This window comes from Ambystoma mexicanum, chromosome 1p (genome assembly GCF_040938575.1).
Source record: "Ambystoma mexicanum isolate Mex_15411 chromosome 1p, UKY_AmexF1_1, whole genome shotgun sequence".
Classification (NCBI taxonomy): Eukaryota; Metazoa; Chordata; class Amphibia; order Caudata; family Ambystomatidae; genus Ambystoma; species Ambystoma mexicanum.
This window is the reverse complement of record NC_090921.1, coordinates 3,473,401-3,495,491: the sequence shown is the minus strand read 5'-3', so window position 1 is coordinate 3,495,491 and position 22,091 is coordinate 3,473,401. Positions and strand designations below refer to the sequence as shown.

At 48.1% G+C, this 22,091-nt stretch overlaps 6 non-coding genes across 6 annotated transcripts; all 6 read right to left on the bottom strand.

The window, feature by feature from the left end:
• Window positions 1–3,008: 3,008 nt before the first annotated feature.
• TRNAI-AAU (transfer RNA isoleucine (anticodon AAU)) lies at window positions 3,009–3,082 on the bottom strand. The gene has a single exon. It is a non-coding gene; the product is annotated as a tRNA-Ile (tRNA).
• A 3,508-nt stretch (window positions 3,083–6,590) lies between these two features.
• TRNAI-AAU (transfer RNA isoleucine (anticodon AAU)) lies at window positions 6,591–6,664 on the bottom strand. The gene has a single exon. It is a non-coding gene; the product is annotated as a tRNA-Ile (tRNA).
• Window positions 6,665–10,165: 3,501 nt separating this feature from the next.
• On the bottom strand, window positions 10,166–10,239 carry TRNAI-AAU (transfer RNA isoleucine (anticodon AAU)). Its single transcript has one exon. It is a non-coding gene; the product is annotated as a tRNA-Ile (tRNA).
• Window positions 10,240–13,743: 3,504 nt separating this feature from the next.
• Window positions 13,744–13,817, bottom strand: TRNAI-AAU (transfer RNA isoleucine (anticodon AAU)). Its single transcript has one exon. It is a non-coding gene; the product is annotated as a tRNA-Ile (tRNA).
• Window positions 13,818–17,320: 3,503 nt separating this feature from the next.
• On the bottom strand, window positions 17,321–17,394 carry TRNAI-AAU (transfer RNA isoleucine (anticodon AAU)). Its single transcript has one exon. It is a non-coding gene; the product is annotated as a tRNA-Ile (tRNA).
• Window positions 17,395–20,896: 3,502 nt separating this feature from the next.
• Window positions 20,897–20,970, bottom strand: TRNAI-AAU (transfer RNA isoleucine (anticodon AAU)). Its single transcript has one exon. It is a non-coding gene; the product is annotated as a tRNA-Ile (tRNA).
• Window positions 20,971–22,091: the final 1,121 nt, after the last annotated feature.

The following is a 22,091-nucleotide window of genomic DNA, read 5'->3' as shown; positions in this document are numbered from 1 at the left end:
TAGGGGGCGTGGCCTAGGCATGGGTGTGCTTAGTCCACGCCCCCATCAAGAACCCCCCTCACCTAAGAGTTGGGGGCTGCTAAAAGAAGCAGAGCTGGGATGCACTGGCATTATTACCTTTAATGCGCACAGCCCCTCCTTTTAAACAAAAGAAGCGGCTAAGCGGAGCAAAGGTGTGACCCCAGAATGCCACAGCACACACCCAGCAGGCAGCCTTTTCATTCAAGGAGCCACATGCTGCAATGCTTTACCACAGGCTCCTTGAATGAAAGTGATGCCTGCTGCTGATGGCTCTGTACTCTGAAACAGGAGGAGGTCTGAACTGCCCAGCTTGCCTTTTGTTTCTGAGTAAATAGCCATCAGCCAGCGTGAGTAGCGCAGGGGCTTCATGCTGGGTGATGGCTATTTACTCAGAAACAAAAGGAGGCCTGGCAGTCCAGCCCTCCTCCTGTTTCAGAGTACAGAGCCACCAGGCAGCCCGCACTGGACGGTTGCACCTGCTGCTTGCAGGTGACAGCACTTCGGTTTAGAAAAAAAGAAAAGGCAATTACTTTTTTTCTAATCCGTAGTGCTGACACCTGCAGGCAGCTTGTGTAACCGTGCAGCCGCTGCACGGTAGGCCTCAGGTGTCAGCATGGCTGGGGCTAGTCGGGGGTGAGTCCCCGGCAGGGCCCCGGCTTAGGAGCCTTTTCTGGAGACTGCCGGATCTCGGCCCATGCTAGCCCCAGCCCACTTAAAGCTCTGCCTCTAAGTATCAAAGACTGATGATGCTCCTTGAAATGTCTTTTTTCCGGGAAGTCACTTCTGTCCGTGTATCTCACCAGGAACTGGATGTGTTGCCTGCAGGTTACATATCGATTGCTGTGGTAGGTGCATTAACCCACTAGGCGAGCTTATCAGGTGTCAAACCTGGGACTTGCAAGACACACATGCACACAAACACATGCTGCAAAAAACTGGACTTCCTCTGAGGCATCAGGTTGAATGTTGGTGCATGTCCCTTCCTTCATCTAGTATTACTTCCATTGGCCAATGGCAACCATTTTCCACCCCAATGTTGAGGATATTTAGTTTCACAAAGAGAGATTAATCATTGGTGGTGCGAGGCATGTAAAATCTGGCCCAGCATTAAGTCTTTGTCTTCACCCTGGGGCGTATGTTGATATGGGCAGAGATGTCTCCAGCCACTGTACCCGGGGACGTCAGTTGGGGGTTGCTAAAGGTCGCATCTGCGACCTCTGAGGTCTCCCTTGCGACATCTGTGTTCTCCCTTGCAACCTCTTGAAAAAAGTTCTCTTTTTTTGTTTTTTTGGGGGGGTTTTGTAATGCAAGCTCCTAGGCTGTGGCCAGCACCATGTAGCTCTTTACTTCTGGAGTGGCTGGCTTTCTTGTTCAGGGCCGTTAAAAAAAATAAGAAAAATAAGAACAGGAGTGCCAAAAGTCTAACACTTTCAGCACTGACCCTAAATAAGAAAGAATAGGAATACCAAATAATGTGTCTTTCTGGAATGCTATACAATCATTGCTAGACTCATTAAAGGTTTATTTCAGGCACACTTCAGGGGGTGAGTCACTGATTTAGTCTGTTCTTAAACGCCTCAACTCAGCCTTTCATCTTTCTGAGGTCGATAAATGAGTACCAACACATGTTGGGTGATATTGGGTGTATATTTTTACAATATAAAGCGCTTAAGCGTAAGTGCTATATAATAACACATCATTATCATTTGGTCATGGACTTCTGCTTGCATTCACAGTAATTTGGGAATATGGGCCTATACACTCTGATCTTAACAATACATATGGCAATCCATTCTTGTATGAAATGTACATCACATTATGTACATCACACTATAGTGATATTGTAACCATATTTTTCGTGGTGTACAATGCTATGTGATGCCACTTGCTGTTTCGTCAACGGGTGAAAGGTTGTGTTCCATCGCTTCCTGCGATATCACTTCAGGGTGGGGTCAAATGACATCACTTCCTGTGATGTCATCAGGGGGTCAAGGGTCGTGTGATTTCACTTCCGCTACCCCTGGCATTTTGGTGAAATGACGTCCCTTTGGGGTTGCTGCCTGTTAATGATTGTTTAAACACTCACTCTCTGCTCTCAAAGCTGTGAGATTTGTTGTGCTCTTGCTTACTCCCATTCCAAGCCGCTTCTACCCCGCCGTACTGAGCATCGTTGCGCAGTCATGCCTCCTGCCTGCAACATTTTCAGTTGAGTGGGTGACAGCCCTGTTATCATTTGCCAGATGCCTTCTCCATTTACAGGAATTCTAATCAATTGCCTTTGCACTCACACATTTGCCGGGCATGGTTATCATTTGCACAGGTAATCAATCAGTTGCCATTCTTTGGCAATGACTACCCAGGTCCCATAGCATTTGCCAGGATCAGAAGCTGGGCACGGCTAAGTGGGGCAGGGATGCTGCTGATAGGATATCCCAGCAGGTCCTTGACCTATTCCAAACAATGAGACCTTGTAGAGGAAACCAAGAGGAAAGATTGGTACACAGTGATTTGATTGATGGGGGGCCTGCAAAAAAGGGGGGATTCTCAGGGGGTGTCCAAAGTTTAAGTTACCCATGGCGGGCCAGAGGGGTGCTGTGCTGCGATGTTGGGCCCATCTCCTCCCCGCGGGTGATCCGACTCCCACAATTCAGAAGCCAGAAGACTCCTGAGATGTCAGCACACTGCAAACTTGGAGTGATGTTATCAATTTGGGATTGGTGGGAAATACCTGTGTTGCCACCGCCGGCTAAGAAGAGGAGGACCACGGATAGACTGCCTTCTTGCAGTCCTTTTGCTACAGCACTAGGACATGTAGTCATTTCAGGAGCCAAAGAACTGTTTTTGGCATTAGCCAGAGGACGTCTTTGCTTATATTGTGCTATTACTCAGAATTCCACATCGGCTTATTATTTTACAGATTAAATATTCGTCCAATGAGAGTTCTTCATTCATGACGCTCCAATTTTAAAAGGAAACTTAAAAAGGTGTGGCCAGTACGGGGATCGAACCCGCGACCTTGGCGTTATTAGCACCACGCTCTAACCAACTGAGCTAACCGGCCATTAATAGTCACGGTCACAGCAACAGCTACTAGCAGCCGCTGTCAGCAGAAAAATGTTCTTAGTACATACCTATTGAGCCCTTAGCGCCTACAGTCAGCACATGGGAAGGCGTCTTGCAGCCCAGGAGACGCGGCTGACAAGATGGAGCAGGTGACATCTAGACCATTCTTTGGCATGCACTGGATAAGAGCATTTGCACAAGATGTCGTCTTTGGGCCAGTTACAACCACTTTTGGGAAGGCTTACTGCTGCCACGGACTGCGGCCAATATAGACTCCACGCTCGGGGCTCCATTATGAGGGGCAGCTGTCCTGGCCAAGCCTCAATGCCTAATGACTATAGAGTTGCTCCATATATAGTACTAGTGCAATTTAGGTACTTTGCACCACAAAGTTACTTGCCACTTGGCTTACTTATAGCAACCTATTCTAAAGTCACTTCCAAGGTGACTCTAAGCAGTGCTTTAAGTGTGATTAGAAATTGAGGGGGGCTCTCGTTAGGGGGTGTGGCCTAGGCATGGGTGTGCTTAGTCCACGCCCCCATCAAGAGCCCCCCTCGCCTAATAGGTGGGGGCTGCTAAAAGAAGCAGAGCTGGGATGCACTGGCATTATTACCTTTAATGCGCACAGCCCCTACTTTTAAACAAAAGAAGCGGCTAAGCGGAGCAAAGGTGTGACCCCAGAATGCCACAGCACACACCCAGCAGGCAGCCTTTTCATTCAAGGAGCCACATGCTGCAATGCTTTACCACAGGCTCCTTGAATGAAAGTGATGCCTGCTGCTGATGGCTCTGTACTCTGAAACAGGAGGAGGTCTGAACTGCTCAGCTTGCCTTTTGTTTCTGAGTAAATAGCCATCAGCCAGCGTGAGTAGCGCAGGGGCTTCATGCTGGGTGATGGCTATTTACTCAGAAACAAAAGGAGGCCTGGCAGTCCAGCCCTCCTCCTGTTTCAGAGTACAGAGCCACCAGGCAGCCCGCACTGGACGGTTGCACCTGCTGCTTGCAGGTGACAGCACTTCGGTTTAGAAAAAAAGAAAAGGCAATTACTTTTTTTCTAATCCGTAGTGCTGACACCTGCAGGCAGCTTGTGTAACCGTGCAGCCGCTGCACGGGCGGCCTCAGATGTCAGCATGGCTGGGGCTAGTCGGGGGTGAGTCCCCGGCAGGGCCCCGGCTTAGGAGCCTTTTCTGGAGACTGCCGGATCTCGGCCCATGCTAGCCCCAGCCCACTTAAAGCTCTGCCTCTAAGTATCAAAGACTGATGATGCTCCTTGAAATGTCTTTTTTCCGGGAAGTCACTTCTGTCCGTGTATCTCACCAGGAACTGGATGTGTTGCCTGCAGGTTACATATCGATTGCTGTGGTAGGTGCATTAACCCACTAGGCGAGCTTATCAGGTGTCAAACCTGGGGCTTGCAAGACACACATGCACACAAACACATACTGCAAAAAACTGGACTTTCTCTGAGGCATCAGGTTGAATGTTGGTGCATGTCCCTTCCTTCATCTAGTATTACTTCCATTGGCCAATGGCAACCATTTTCCACCCCAATGTTGAGGATATTTAGTTTCACAAAGAGAGATTAATCATTGGGGGTGCGAGGCATGTAAAATCTGGCCCAGCATTAAGTCTTTGTCTTCACCCTGGGGCGTATGTTGATATGGGCAGAGATGTCTCCTGCCACTGTACCCGGGGACGTCAGTTGGGGGTTGCTAGAGGTCGCATCTGCGACCTCTGAGGTCTCCCTTGCGACATCTGTGTTCTCCCTTGCAACCTCTTGAAAAAAGTTCTCTTTTTTTGTTTTTTTGGGGGGGGTTTGTAATGCAAGCTCCTAGGCTGTGGCCAGCACCATGTAGCTCTTTACTTCTGGAGTGGCTGGCTTTCTTGTTCAGGGCCGTTAAAAAAAATAAGAAAAATAAGAACAGGAGTGCCAAAAGTCTAACACTTTCAGCACTGACCCTAAATAAGAAAGAATAGGAATACCAAATAATGTGTCTTTCTGGAATGCTATACAATCATTGCTAGACTCATTAAAGGTTTATTTCAGGCACACTTCAGGGGGTGAGTCACTGATTTAGTCTGTTCTTAAACGCCTCAACTCAGCCTTTCATCTTTCTGAGGTCGATAAATGAGTACCAACACATGTTGGGTGATATTGGGTGTATATTTTTACAATATAAAGCGCTTAAGCGTAAGTGCTATATAATAACACATCATTATCATTTGGTCATGGACTTCTGCTTGCATTCACAGTAATTTGGGAATATGGGCCTATACACTCTGATCTTAACAATACATATGGCAATCCATTCTTGTATGAAATGTACATCACATTATGTACATCACACTATAGTGATATTGTAACCATATTTTTCGTGGTGTACAATGCTATGTGATGCCACTTGCTGTTTCGTCAACGGGTGAAAGGTTGTGTTCCATCGCTTCCTGCGATATCACTTCAGGGTGGGGTCAAATGACATCACTTCCTGTGATGTCATCAGGGGGGTCAAGGGTCGTGTGATGTCACTTCCGCTACCCCTGGCATTTTGGTGAAATGACGTCCCTTTGGGGTTGCTGCCTGTTAATGATTGTTTAAACACTCACTCTCTGCTCTCAAAGCTGTGAGATTTGTTGTGCTCTTGCTTACTCCCCATTCCAAGCCGCTTCTACCCCGCCGTACTGAGCATCGTTGCGCAGTCATGCCTCCTGCCTGCAACATTTTCAGTTGAGTGGGTGACAGCCCTGTTATCATTTGCCAGATGCCTTCTCCATTTACAGGAATTCTAATCAATTGCCTTTGCACTCACACATTTGCCGGGCATGGTTATCATTTGCACAGGTAATCAATCAGTTGCCATTCTTTGGCAATGACTGCCCAGGTCCCATAGCATTTGCCAGGATCAGAAGCTGGGCACGGCTAAGTGGGGCAGGGATGCTGCTGATAGGATATCCCAGCAGGTCCTTGACCTATTCCAAACAATGAGACCTTGTAGAGGAAACCAAGAGGAAAGATTGGTACACAGCGATTTGATTGATGGGGGGCCTGCAAAAAAGGGGGGATTCTCAGGGGGTGTCCAAAGTTTAAGTTACCCATGGCGGGCCAGAGGGGTGCTGTGCTGCGATGTTGGGCCCATCTCCTCCCCGCGGGTGATCCGACTCCCACAATTCATAAGCCAGAAGACTCCTGAGATGTCAGCACACTGCAAACTTGGAGTGATGTTATCAATTTGGGACTGGTGGGAAATACCTGTGTTGCCACCGCCGGCTAAGAAGAGGAGGACCACGGATAGACTGCCTTCTTGCAGTCCTTTTGCTACAGCACTAGGACATGTAGTCATTTCAGGAGCCAAAGAACTGTTTTTGGCATTAGCCAGAGGACGTCTTTGCTTATATTGTGCTATTACTCAGAATTCCACATCGGCTTATTATTTTACAGATTAAATATTCGTCCAATGAGAGTTCTTCATTCATGACGCTCCAATTTTAAAAGGAAACTTAAAAAGGTGTGGCCAGTACGGGGATCGAACCCGCGACCTTGGCGTTATTAGCACCACGCTCTAACCAACTGAGCTAACCGGCCATTAATAGTCACTGTCACAGCAACAGCTACTAGCAGCCGCTGTCAGCAGAAAAATGTTCTTAGTACATACCTATTGAGCCCTTAGCGCCTACAGTCAGCACATGGAAAGCGACTTGCAGCCCAGGAGACGCGCCTGACAAGATGGAGCAGGTGACATCTAGACCATTCTTTGGCTTGCACTGGATAAGAGCATTTGCACAAGATGTCGTCTTTGGGCCAGTTACAACCACTTTTGGGAAGGCTTACTGCTGCCACGGACTGCGGCCAATATAGACTCCACGCTCGGGGCTACATTATGAGGGGCAGCTGTCCTGGCCAAGCCTCAATGCCTAATGACTATAGAGTTGCTCCATATATAGTACTAGTGCAATTTAGGTACTTTGCACCACAAAGTTACTTGCCACTTGGCTTACTTATAGCAACCTATTCTAAAGTCACTTCCAAGGTGACTCTAAGCAGTGCTTTAAGTGTGATTAGAAATTGAGGGGGGCTCTCGTTAGGGGGTGTGGCCTAGGCATGGGTGTGCTTAGTCCACGCCCCCATCAAGAGCCCCCCTCGCCTAAGAGGTGGGGGCTGCTAAAAGAAGCAGAGCTGGGATGCACTGGCATTATTACCTTTAATGCGCACAGCCCCTACTTTTAAACAAAAGAAGCGGCTAAGCGGAGCAAAGGTGTGACCCCAGAATGCCACAGCACACACCCAGCAGGCAGCCTTTTCATTCAAGGAGCCACATGCTGCAATGCTTTACCACAGGCTCCTTGAATGAAAGTGATGCCTGCTGCTGATGGCTCTGTACTCTGAAACAGGAGGAGGTCTGAACTGCTCAGCTTGCCTTTTGTTTCTGAGTAAATAGCCATCAGCCAGCGTGAGTAGCGCAGGGGCTTCATGCTGGGTGATGGCTATTTACTCAGAAACAAAAGGAGGCCTGGCAGTCCAGCCCTCCTCCTGTTTCAGAGTACAGAGCCACCAGGCAGCCCGCACTGGACGGTTGCACCTGCTGCTTGCAGGTGACAGCACTTCGGTTTAGAAAAAAAGAAAAGGCAATTACTTTTTTTCTAATCCGTAGTGCTGACACCTGCAGGCAGCTTGTGTAACCGTGCAGCCGCTGCACGGGCGGCCTCAGATGTCAGCATGGCTGGGGCTAGTCGGGGGTGAGTCCCCGGCAGGGCCCCGGCTTAGGAGCCTTTTCTGGAGACTGCCGGATCTCGGCCCATGCTAGCCCCAGCCCACTTAAAGCTCTGCCTCTAAGTATCAAAGACTGATGATGCTCCTTGAAATGTCTTTTTTCCGGGAAGTCACTTCTGTCCGTGTATCTCACCAGGAACTGGATGTGTTGCCTGCAGGTTACATATCGATTGCTGTGGTAGGTGCATTAACCCACTAGGCGAGCTTATCAGGTGTCAAACCTGGGACTTGCAAGACACACATGCACACAAACACATGCTGCAAAAAACTGGACTTCCTCTGAGGCATCAGGTTGAATGTTGGTGCATGTCCCTTCCTTCATCTAGTATTACTTCCATTGGCCAATAGCAACCATTTTCCACCCCAATGTTGAGGATATTTAGTTTCACAAAGAGAGATTAATCATTGGGGGTGCGAGGCATGTAAAATCTGGCCCAGCATTAAGTCTTTGTCTTCACCCTGGGGCGTATGTTGATATGGGCAGAGATGTCTCCTGCCACTGTACCCGGGAACGTCAGTTGGGGGTTGCTAGAGGTCGCATCTGCGACCTCTGAGGTCTCCCTTGCGACATCTGTGTTCTCCCTTGCAACCTCTTGAAAAAAGCTCTCTTTTTTTGTTTTTTTGGGGGGGTTTTGTAATGCAAGCTCCTAGGCTGTGGCCAGCACCATGTAGCTCTTTACTTCTGGAGTGGCTGGCTTTCTTGTTCAGGGCCGTTAAAAAAAATAAGAAAAATAAGAACAGGAGTGCCAAAAGTCTAACACTTTCAGCACTGACCCTAAATAAGAAAGAATAGGAATACCAAATAATGTGTCTTTCTGGAATGCTATACAATCATTGATAGACTCATTAAAGGTTTATTTCAGGCACACTTCAGGGGGTGAGTCACTGATTTAGTCTGTTCTTAAACGCCTCAACTCAGCCTTTCATCTTTCTGAGGTCGATAAATGAGTACCAACACATGTTGGGTGATATTGGGTGTATATTTTTACAATATAAAGCGCTTAAGCGTAAGTGCTATATAATAACACATCATTATCATTTGGTCATGGACTTCTGCTTGCATTCACAGTAATTTGGGAATATGGGCCTATACACTCTGATCTTAACAATACATATGGCGATCCATTCTTGTATGAAATGTACATCACATTATGTACATCACACTATAGTGATATTGTAACCATATTTTTCGTGGTGCACAATGCTATGTGATGCCACTTGCTGTTTCGTCAACGGGTGAAAGGTTGTGTTCCATCGCTTCCTGCGATATCACTTCAGGGTGGGGTCAAATGACATCACTTCCTGTGATGTCATCAGGGGGTCAAGGGTCGTGTGATGTCACTTCCGCTACCCCTGGCATTTTGGTGAAATGACGTCCCTTTGGTGTTGCTGCCTGTTAATGATTGCTTAAACACTCTCTCCTCTCAAAGCTGTGAGATTTGTTGTGCTCTTGCTTACTCCCATTCCAAGCCGCTTCTACCCCGCCGTACTGAGCATCGTTGCGCAGTCATGCCTCCTGCCTGCAGCATTTTCAGTTGAGTGGGTGACAGCCCTGTTATCATTTGCCAGATGCCTTCTCCATTTACAGGAATTGTAATCAATTGCCTTTGCACTCACACATTTGCCGGGCATGGTTATCATTTGCACAGGTAATCAATCAGTTGCCATTCTTTGGCAATGACTGCCCAGGTCCCATAGCATTTGCCAGGATCAGAAGCTGGGCACGGCTAAGTGGGGCAGGGATGCTGCTGATAGGATATCCCAGCAGGTCCTTGACCTATTCCAAACAATGAGACCTTGTAGAGGAAACCAAGAGGAAAGATTGGTACACAGCGATTTGATTGATGGGGGGCCTGCAAAAAGGGGGGATTCTCAGGGGGTGTCCAAAGTTTAAGTTACACATGGCGGGCCAGAGGGGTGCTGTGCTGCGATGTTGGGCCCATCTCCTCCCCGCAGAGTGATCCGACTCCCCCAATTCAGAAGCCAGAAGACTCCTGAGATGTCAGCACACTGCAAAGTTGGAGTGATGTTATCAATTTGGGACTGGCGGGAAATACCTGTGCTGCCACCGCCGGCTAAGAAGAGGAGGACCACGGATAGACTGCCTTCTTGCAGTCCTTTTACTACAGCACTAGGACATGTAGTCATTTCAGGAGCCAAAGAACTGTTTTTGGCATTAGCCAGAGGACGTCTTTGCTTATATTGTGCTATTACTCAGAATTCCACATCGGCTTATTATTTTACAGATTTCATATTCGTCCAATGAGAGTTCTTCATTCATGACGCTCCAATTTTAAAAGGAAACTTAAAAAGGTGTGGCCAGTACGGGGATCGAACCCGCGACCTTGGCGTTATTAGCACCACGCTCTAACCAACTGAGCTAACCGGCCATTAATACTCACGGTCACAGCAACAGCTACTAGCAGCCACTGTCAGTAGAAAAATGTTCTTAGTACATTCCTATTGAGCCCTTAGCGCCTACAGTTAGCACATGGGAAGGCAACTTGCAGCCCATGAGACGCGCCTGACAAGATGGAGCAGGTGACATCTAGACCATTCTTTGGCATGCACTGAATAAGAGCATTTGCACAAGATGTCGTCTTTGGGCCAGTTACAACCACTTTTGGGAAGGCTTACTGCTGCCACGGACTGCTGCCATTATAGACTCCACGCTCGAGGCTACATTATGAGGGGCAGCTGTCCTGGCCAAGCCTCAATGCCTAATGACTATAGAGTTGCTCCATATATAATACTAGTCCAATTTAGGTATTTTGCACCACAAAGTTATTTGCCACTTGGCTTACTTATGGCAACCTATTCTAAAGTCACTTCCAAGGTGACTCTAAGCAGTGCTTTAAGTGGGATTAGAAATTGAGGGGGGCTCTCGTTAGGGGGCGTGGCCTAGGCATGGGTGTGCTTAGTCCACGCCCCCATCAAGAACCCCCCTCACCTAAGAGTTGGGGGCTGCTAAAAGAAGCAGAGCTGGGATACACTGGCATTATTACCTTTAATGCGCACAGCCCCTCCTTTTAAACAAAAGAAGCGGCTAAGCGGAGCAAAGGTGTGACCCCAGAATGCCACAGCACACACCCAGCAGGCAGCCTTTTCCTTCAAGGAGCCACATGCTGCAATGCTTTACCACAGGCTCCTTGAATGAAAGTGATGCCTGCTGCTGATGGCTCTGTACTCTGAAACAGGAGGAGGTCTGAACTGCCCAGCTTGCCTTTTGTTTCTGAGTAAATAGCCATCAGCCAGCGTGAGTAGCGCAGGGGCTTCATGCTGGGTGATGGCTATTTACTCAGAAACAAAAGGAGGCCTGGCAGTCCAGCCCTCCTCCTGTTTCAGAGTACAGAGCCACCAGGCAGCCCGCACTGGACGGTTGCACCTGCTGCTTGCAGGTGACAGCACTTCGGTTTAGAAAAAAAGAAAAGGCAATTACTTTTTTTCTAATCCGTAGTGCTGACACCTGCAGGCAGCTTGTGTAACCGTGCAGCCGCTGCACGGGCGGCCTCAGATGTCAGCATGGCTGGGGCTAGTCGGGGGTGAGTCCCCGGCAGGGCCCCGGTTTAGGAGCCTTTTCTGGAGACTGCCGGATCTCGGCCCATGCTAGCCCCAGCCCACTTAAAGCTCTGCCTCTAAGTATCAAAGACTGATGATGCTCCTTGAAATGTCTTTTTTCCGGGAAGTCACTTCTGTCCGTGTATCTCACCAGGAACTGGATGTGTTGCCTGCAGGTTACATATCGATTGCTGTGGTAGGTGCATTAACCCACTAGGCGAGCTTATCAGGTGTCAAACCTGGGACTTGCAAGACACACATGCACACAAACACATGCTGCAAAAAACTGGACTTCCTCTGAGGCATCAGGTTGAATGTTGGTGCATGTCCCTTCCTTCATCTAGTATTACTTCCATTGGCCAATGGCAACGATTTTCCACCCCAATGTTGAGGATATTTAGTTTCACAAAGAGAGATTAATCATTGGGGGTGCGAGGCATGAAAAATCTGGCCCAGCATTAAGTCTTTGTCTTCACCCTGGGGCGTATGTTGATATGGGCAGAGATGTCTCCTGCCACTGTACCCGGGGACGTCAGTTGGGGGTTGCTAGAGGTCGCATCTGCGACCTCTGAGGTCTCCCTTGCGACATCTGTGTTCTCCCTTGCAACCTCTTGAAAAAAGTTCTCTTTTTTTGTTTTTTTGGGGGGGTTTTGTAATGCAAGCTCCTAGGCTGTGGCCAGCACCATGTAGCTCTTTACTTCTGGAGTGGCTGGCTTTCTTGTTCAGGGCCGTTAAAAAAAATAAGAAAAATAAGAACAGGAGTGCCAAAAGTCTAACACTTTCAGCACTGACCCTAAATAAGAAAGAATAGGAATACCAAATAATGTGTCTTTCTGGAATGCTATACAATCATTGCTAGACTCATTAAAGGTTTATTCCAGGCACACTTCAGGGGGTGAGTCACTGATTTAGTCTGTTCTTAAACGCCTCAACTCAGCCTTTCATCTTTCTGAGGTTGATAAATGAGTACCAACACATGTTGGGTGATATTGGGTGTATATTTTTACAATATAAAGCGCTTAAGCGTAAGTGCTATATAATAACACATCATTATCATTTGGTCATGGACTTCTGCTTGCATTCACAGTAATTTGGGAATATGGGCCTATACACTCTGATCTTAACAATACATATGGCGTTCCATTCTTGTATGAAATGTACATCACATTATGTACATCACACTATAGTGATATTGTAACCATATTTTTCGTGGTGTACAATGCTATGTGATGCCACTTGCTGTTTCGTCAACGGGTGAAAGGTTGTGTTCCATCGCTTCCTGCGATATCACTTCAGGGTGGGGTCAAATGACATCACTTCCTGTGATGTCATCAGGGGGTCAAGGGTCGTGTGATGTCACTTCCGCTACCCCTGGCATTTTGGTGAAATGACGTCCCTTTGGTGTTGCTGCCTGTTAATGATTGCTTAAACACTCTCTCCTCTCAAAGCTGTGAGATTTGTTGTGCTCTTGCTTACTCCCCATTCCAAGCCGCTTCTACCCCGCCGTACTGAGCATCGTTGCGCAGTCATGCCTCCTGCCTGCAACATTTTCAGTTGAGTGGGTGACAGCCCTGTTATCATTTGCCAGATGCCTTCTCCATTTACAGGAATTGTAATCAATTGCCTTTGCACTCACACATTTGCCGGGCATGGTTATCATTTGCACAGGTAATCAATCAGTTGCCATTCTTTGGCAATGACTGCCCAGGTCCCATAGCATTTGCCAGGATCAGAAGCTGGGCACGGCTAAGTGGGGCAGGGATGCTGCTGATAGGATATCCCAGCAGGTCCTTGACCTATTCCAAACAATGAGACCTTGTAGAGGAAACCAAGAGGAAAGATTGGTACACAGCGATTTGATTGATGGGGGGCCTGCAAAAAAGGGGGGATTCTCAGGGGGTGTCCAAAGTTTAAGTTACCCATGGCGGGCCAGAGGGGTGCTGTGCTGCGATGTTGGGCCCATCTCCTCCCCGCAGGGTGATCCGACTCCCACAATTCAGAAGCCAGAAGACTCCTGAGATGTCAGCACACTGCAAACTTGGAGTGATGTTATCAATTTGGGACTGGCGGGAAATACCTGTGCTGCCACCGCCAGCTAAGAAGAGGAGGACCACGGATAGACTGCCTTCTTGCAGTCCTTTTGCTACAGCACTAGGACATGTAGTCATTTCAGGAGCCAAAGAACTGTTTTTGGCATTAGCCAGAGGACGTCTTTGCTTATATTGTGCTATTACTCAGAATTCCACATCGGCTTATTATTTTACAGATTTCATATTCGTCCAATGAGAGTTCTTCATTCATGACGCTCCAATTTTAAAAGGAAACTTAAAAGGGTGTGGCCAGTACGGGGATCGAACCCGCGACCTTGGCGTTATTAGCACCACACTCTAACCAACTGAGCTAACCGGCCATTAATACTCACGGTCACAGCAACAGCTACTAGCAGCCGCTGTCAGCAGAAAAATGTTCTTAGTACATTCCTATTGAGCCCTTAGCGCCTACAGTCAGCACATGGGAAGGCGACTTGCAGCCCCTGAGACGCGCCTGACAAGATGGAGCAGGTGACATCTAGACCATTCTTTGGCATGCACTGGATAAGAGCATTTGCACAAGATGTCGTCTTTGGGCCAGTTACAACCACTTTTGGGAAGGCTTACTGCTGCCACGGACTGCTGCTATTATAGACTCCACGCTCGAGGCTACATTATGAGGGGCAGCTGTCCTGGCCAAGCCTCAATGCCTAATGACTATAGAGTTGCTCCATATATAATACTAGTCCAATTTAGGTATTTTGCACCACAAAGTTATTTGCCACTTGGCTTACTTATGGCAACCTATTCTAAAGTCACTTCCAAGGTGACTCTAAGCAGTGCTTTAAGTGGGATTAGAAATTGAGGGGGGCTCTCGTTAGGGGACGTGGCCTAGGCATGGGTGTGCTTAGTCCACGGCCCCATCAAGAACCCCCCTCACCTAAGAGTTGGGGGCTGCTAAAAGAAGCAGAGCTGGGATGCACTGGCATTATTACCTTTAATGCGCACAGCCCCTCCTTTTAAACAAAAGAAGCGGCTAAGCGGAGCAAAGGTGTGACCCCAGAATGCCACAGCACACACCCAGCAGGCAGCCTTTTCATTCAAGGAGCCACATGCTGCAATGCTTTACCACAGGCTCCTTGAATGAAAGTGATGCCTGCTGCTGATGGCTCTGTACTCTGAAACAGGAGGAGGTCTGAACTGCCCAGCTTGCCTTTTGTTTCTGAGTAAATAGCCATCAGCCAGCGTGAGTAACGCAGGGGCTTCATGCTGGGTGATGGCTATTTACTCAGAAACAAAAGGAGGCCTGGCAGTCCAGCCCTCCTCCTGTTTCAGAGTACAGAGCCACCAGGCAGCCCGCACTGGACGGTTGCACCTGCTGCTTGCAGGTGACAGCACTTCGGTTTAGAAAAAAAGAAAAGGCAATTACTTTTTTTCTAATCCGTAGTGCTGACACCTGCAGGCAGCTTGTGTAACCGTGCAGCCGCTGCACGGGCGGCCTCAGGTGTCAGCATGGCTGGGGCTAGTCGGGGGTGAGTCCCCGGCAGGGCCCCGGCTTAGGAGCCTTTTCTGGAGACTGCCGGATCTCGGCCCATGCTAGCCCCAGCCCACTTAAAGCTCTGCCTCTAAGTATCAAAGACTGATGATGCTCCTTGAAATGTCTTTTTTCCGGGAAGTCACTTCTGTCCGTGTATCTCACCAGGAACTGGATGTGTTGCCTGCAGGTTACATATCGATTGCTGTGGTAGGTGCATTAACCCACTAGGCGAGCTTATCAGGTGTCAAACCTGGGACTTGCAAGACACACATGCACACAAACACATGCTGCAAAAAACTGGACTTCCTCTGAGGCATCAGGTTGAATGTTGGTGCATGTCCCTTCCTTCATCTAGTATTACTTCCATTGGCCAATAGCAACCATTTTCCACCCCAATGTTGAGGATATTTAGTTTCACAAAGAGAGATTAATCATTGGGGGTGCGAGGCATGTAAAATCTGGCCCAGCATTAAGTCTTTGTCTTCACCCTGGGGCGTATGTTGATATGGGCAGAGATGTCTCCTGCCACTGTACCCGGGGACGTCAGTTGGGGGTTGCTAGAGGTCGCATCTGCGACCTCTGAGGTCTCCCTTGCGACATCTGTGTTCTCCCTTGCAACCTCTTGAAAAAAGCTCTCTTTTTTTGTTTTTTTGGGGGGGTTTTGTAATGCAAGCTCCTAGGCTGTGGCCAGCACCATGTAGCTCTTTACTTCTGGAGTGGCTGGCTTTCTTGTTCAGGGCCGTTAAAAAAAATAAGAAAAATAAGAACAGGAGTGCCAAAAGTCTAACACTTTCAGCACTGACCCTAAATAAGAAAGAATAGGAATACCAAATAATGTGTCTTTCTGGAATGCTATACAATCATTGATAGACTCATTAAAGGTTTATTTCAGGCACACTTCAGGGGGTGAGTCACTGATTTAGTCTGTTCTTAAACGCCTCAACTCAGCCTTTCATCTTTCTGAGGTCGATAAATGAGTACCAACACATGTTGGGTGATATTGGGTGTATATTTTTACAATATAAAGCGCTTAAGCGTAAGTGCTATATAATAACACATCATTATCATTTGGTCATGGACTTCTGCTTGCATTCACAGTAATTTGGGAATATGGGCCTATACACTCTGATCTTAACAATACATATGGCGATCCATTCTTGTATGAAATGTACATCACATTATGTACATCACACTATAGTGATATTGTAACCATATTTTTCGTGGTGCACAATGCTATGTGATGCCACTTGCTGTTTCGTCAACGGGTGAAAGGTTGTGTTCCATCGCTTCCTGCGATATCACTTCAGGGTGGGGTCAAATGACATCACTTCCTGTGATGTCATCAGGGGGTCAAGGGTCGTGTGATGTCACTTCCGCTACCCCTGGCATTTTGGTGAAATGACGTCCCTTTGGGGTTGCTGCCTGTTAATGATTGCTTAAACACTCTCTCCTCTCAAAGCTGTGAGATTTGTTGTGCTCTTGCTTACTCCCCATTCCAAGCCGCTTCTACCCCGCCGTACTGAGCATCGTTGCGCAGTCATGCCTCCTGCCTGCAACATTTTCAGTTGAGTGGGTGACAGCCCTGTTATCATTTGCCAGATGCCTTCTCCATTTACAGGAATTGTAATCAATTGCCTTTGCACTCACACATTTGCCGGGCATGGTTATCATTTGCACAGGTAATCAATCAGTTGCCATTCTTTGGCAATGACTGCCCAGGTCCCATAGCATTTGCCAGGATCAGAAGCTGGGCACGGCTAAGTGGGGCAGGGATGCTGCTGATAGGATATCCCAGCAGGTCCTTGACCTATTCCAAACAATGAGACCTTGTAGAGGAAACCAAGAGGAAAGATTGGTACACAGCGATTTGATTGATGGGGGGCCTGCAAAAAGGGGGGATTTTCAGGGGGTGTCCAAAGTTTAAGTTACACATGGCGGGCCAGAGGGGTGCTGTGCTGCGATGTTGGGCCCATCTCCTCCCCGCAGGGTGATCCGACTCCCCCAATTCAGAAGCCAGAAGACTCCTGAGATGTCAGCACACTGCAAAGTTGGAGTGATGTTATCAATTTGGGACTGGCGGGAAATACCTGTGCTGCCACCGCCGCCTAAGAAGAGGAGGACCACGGATAGACTGCCTTCTTGCAGTCCTTTTACTACAGCACTAGGACATGTAGTCATTTCAGGAGCCAAAGAACTGTTTTTGGCATTAGCCAGAGGACGTCTTTGCTTATATTGTGCTATTACTCAGAATTCCACATCGGCTTATTATTTTACAGATTTCATATTCGTCCAATGAGAGTTCTTCATTCATGACGCTCCAATTTTAAAAGGAAACTTAAAAAGGTGTGGCCAGTACGGGGATCGAACCCGCGACCTTGGCGTTATTAGCACCACGCTCTAACCAACTGAGCTAACCGGCCATTAATACTCACGGTCACAGCAACAGCTACTAGCAGCCACTGTCAGTAGAAAAATGTTCTTAGTACATTCCTATTGAGCCCTTAGCGCCTACAGTTAGCACATGGGAAGGCGACTTGCAGCCCATGAGACGCGCCTGACAAGATGGAGCAGGTGACATCTAGACCATTCTTTGGCATGCACTGAATAAGAGCATTTGCACAAGATGTCGTCTTTGGGCCAGTTACAACCACTTTTGGGAAGGCTTACTGCTGCCACGGACTGCTGCCATTATAGACTCCACGCTCGAGGCTACATTATGAGGGGCAGCTGTCCTGGCCAAGCCTCAATGCCTAATGACTATAGAGTTGCTCCATATATAATACTAGTCCAATTTAGGTATTTTGCACCACAAAGTTATTTGCCACTTGGCTTACTTATGGCAACCTATTCTAAAGTCACTTCCAAGGTGACTCTAAGCAGTGCTTTAAGTGGGATTAGAAATTGAGGGGGGCTCTCGTTAGGGGGCGTGGCCTAGGCATGGGTGTGCTTAGTCCACGCCCCCATCAAGAACCCCCCTCACCTAAGAGTTGGGGGCTGCTAAAAGAAGCAGAGCTGGGATGCACTGGCATTATTACCTTTAATGCGCACAGCCCCTCCTTTTAAACAAAAGAAGCGGCTAAGCGGAGCAAAGGTGTGACCCCAGAATGCCACAGCACACACCCAGCAGGCAGCCTTTTCATTCAAGGAGCCACATGCTGCAATGCTTTACCACAGGCTCCTTGAATGAAAGTGATGCCTGCTGCTGATGGCTCTGTACTCTGAAACAGGAGGAGGTCTGAACTGCCCAGCTTGCCTTTTGTTTCTGAGTAAATAGCCATCAGCCAGCGTGAGTAACGCAGGGGCTTCATGCTGGGTGATGGCTATTTACTCAGAAACAAAAGGAGGCCTGGCAGTCCAGCCCTCCTCCTGTTTCAGAGTACAGAGCCACCAGGCAGCCCGCACTGGACGGTTGCACCTGCTGCTTGCAGGTGACAGCACTTCGGTTTAGAAAAAAAGAAAAGGCAATTACTTTTTTTTTAATCCGTAGTGCTGACACCTGCAGGCAGCTTGTGTAACCGTGCAGCCGCTGCACGGGCGGCCTCAGGTGTCAGCATGGCTGGGGCTAGTCGGGGGTGAGTCCCCGGCAGGGCCCCGGCTTAGGAGCCTTTTCTGGAGACTGCCGGATCTCGGCCCATGCTAGCCCCAGCCCACTTAAAGCTCTGCCTCTAAGTATCAAAGACTGATGATGCTCCTTGAAATGTCTTTTTTCCGGGAAGTCACTTCTGTCCGTGTATCTCACCAGGAACTGGATGTGTTGCCTGCAGGTTACATATCGATTGCTGTGGTAGGTGCATTAACCCACTAGGCGAGCTTATCAGGTGTCAAACCTGGGACTTGCAAGACACACATGCACACAAACACATGCTGCAAAAAACTGGACTTCCTCTGAGGCATCAGGTTGAATGTTGGTGCATGTCCCTTCCTTCATCTAGTATTACTTCCATTGGCCAATAGCAACCATTTTCCACCCCAATGTTGAGGATATTTAGTTTCACAAAGAGAGATTAATCATTGGGGGTGCGAGGCATGTAAAATCTGGCCCAGCATTAAGTCTTTGTCTTCACCCTGGGGCGTATGTTGATATGGGCAGAGATGTCTCCTGCCACTGTACCCGGGGACGTCAGTTGGGGGTTGCTAGAGGTCGCATCTGCGACCTCTGAGGTCTCCCTTGCGACATCTGTGTTCTCCCTTGCAACCTCTTGAAAAAAGCTCTCTTTTTTTGTTTTTTTGGGGGGGTTTTGTAATGCAAGCTCCTAGGCTGTGGCCAGCACCATGTAGCTCTTTACTTCTGGAGTGGCTGGCTTTCTTGTTCAGGGCCGTTAAAAAAAATAAGAAAAATAAGAACAGGAGTGCCAAAAGTCTAACACTTTCAGCACTGACCCTAAACAAGAAAGAATAGGAATACCAAATAATGTGTCTTTCTGGAATGCTATACAATCATTGATAGACTCATTAAAGGTTTATTTCAGGCACACTTCAGGGGGTGAGTCACTGATTTAGTCTGTTCTTAAACGCCTCAACTCAGCCTTTCATCTTTCTGAGGTCGATAAATGAGTACCAACACATGTTGGGTGATATTGGGTGTATATTTTTACAATATAAAGCGCTTAAGCGTAAGTGCTATATAATAACACATCATTATCATTTGGTCATGGACTTCTGCTTGCATTCACAGTAATTTGGGAATATGGGCCTATACACTCTGATCTTAAAAATACATATGGCGATCCATTCTTGTATGAAATGTACATCACATTATGTACATCACACTATAGTGATATTGTAACCATATTTTTCGTGGTGCACAATGCTATGTGATGCCACTTGCTGTTTCGTCAACGGGTGAAAGGTTGAGTTCCATCGCTTCCTGCGATATCACTTCAGGGTGGGGTCAAATGACATCACTTCCTGTGATGTCATCAGGGGGTCAAGGGTCGTGTGATGTCACTTCCGCTACCCCTGGCATTTTGGTGAAATGACGTCCCTTTGGTGTTGCTGCCTGTTAATGATTGCTTAAACACTCTCTCCTCTCAAAGCTGTGAGATTTGCTGTGCTCTTGCTTACTCCCATTCCAAGCCGCTTCTACCCTGCCGTACTGAGCATCGTTGCGCAGTCATGCCTCCTGCCTGCAACATTTTCAGTTGAGTGGGTGACAGCCCTGTTATCATTTGCCAGATGCCTTCTCCATTTACAGGAATTGTAATCAATTGCCTTTGCACTCACACATTTGCCGGGCATGGTTATCATTTGCACAGGTAATCAATCAGTTGCCATTCTTTGGCAATGACTGCCCAGGTCCCATAGCATTTGCCAGGATCAGAAGCTGGGCACGGCTAAGTGGGGCAGGGATGCTGCTGATAGGATATCCCAGCAGGTCCTTGACCTATTCCAAACAATGAGACCTTGTAGAGGAAACCAAGAGGAAAGATTGGTACACAGCGATTTGATTGATGGGGGGCCTGCAAAAAGGGGGGATTCTCAGGGGGTGTCCAAAGTTTAAGTTACACATGGCGGGCCAGAGGGGTGCTGTGCTGCGATGTTGGGCCCATCTCCTCCCCGCAGGGTGATCCGACTCCCACAATTCAGAAGCCAGAAGACTCCTGAGATGTCAGCACACTGCAAAGTTGGAGTGATGTTATCAATTTGGGACTGGCGGGAAATACCTGTGCTGCCACCGCCGGCTAAGAAGAGGAGGACCACGGATAGACTGCCTTCTTGCAGTCCTTTTACTACAGCACTAGGACATGTAGTCATTTCAGGAGCCAAAGAACTGTTTTTGGCATTAGCCAGAGGACGTCTTTGCTTATATTGTGCTATTACTCAGAATTCCACATCGGCTTATTATTTTACAGATTTCATATTCGTCCAATGAGAGTTCTTCATTCATGACGCTCCAATTTTAAAAGGAAACTTAAAAAGGTGTGGCCAGTACGGGGATCGAACCCGCGACCTTGGCGTTATTAGCACCACGCTCTAACCAACTGAGCTAACCGGCCATTAATACTCATGGTCACAGCAACAGCTACTAGCAGCCACTGTCAGTAGAAAAATGTTCTTAGTACATTCCTATTGAGCCCTTAGCGCCTACAGTTAGCACATGGGAAGGCGTCTTGCAGCCCATGAGACGCGCCTGACAAGATGGAGCAGGTGACATCTAGACCATTCTTTGGCATGCACTGAATAAGAGCATTTGCACAAGATGTCGTCTTTGGGCCAGTTACAACCACTTTTGGGAAGGCTTACTGCTGCCACGGACTGCTGCCATTATAGACTCCACGCTCGAGGCTACATTATGAGGGGCAGCTGTTCTGGCCAAGCCTCAATGCCTAATGACTATAGAGTTGCTCCATATATAATACTAGTCCAATTTAGGTATTTTGCACCACAAAGTTATTTGCCACTTGGCTTACTTATGGCAACCTATTCTAAAGTCACTTCCAAGGTGACTCTAAGCAGTGCTTTAAGTGGGATTAGAAATTGAGGGGGGCTCTCGTTAGGGGGCGTGGCCTAGGCATGGGTGTGCTTAGTCCACGCCCCCATCAAGAACCCCCCTCACCTAAGAGTTGGGGGCTGCTAAAAGAAGCAGAGCTGGGATACACTGGCATTATTACCTTTAATGCGCACAACCCCTCCTTTTAAACAAAAGAAGCGGCTAAGCGAGCAAAGGTGTGACCCCAGAATGCCACAGCACACACCCAGCAGGCAGCCTTTTCATTCAAGGAGTCACATGCTGCAATGCTTTACCACAGGCTCCTTGAATGAAAGTGATGCCTGCTGCTGATGGCTCTGTACTCTGAAACAGGAGGAGGTCTGAACTGCCCAGCTTGCCTTTTGTTTCTGAGTAAATAGCCATCAGCCAGCGTGAGTAGCGCAGGGGCTTCATGCTGGGTGATGGCTATTTACTCAGAAACAAAAGGAGGCCTGGCAGTCCAGCCCTCCTCCTGTTTCAGAGTACAGAGCCACCAGGCAGCCCGCACTGGACGGTTGCACCTGCTGCTTGCAGGTGACAGCACTTCGGTTTAGAAAAAAAGAAAAGGCAATTACTTTTTTTCTAATCCATAGTGCTGACACCTGCAGGCAGCTTGTGTAACCGTGCAGCCGCTGCACGGGCGGCCTC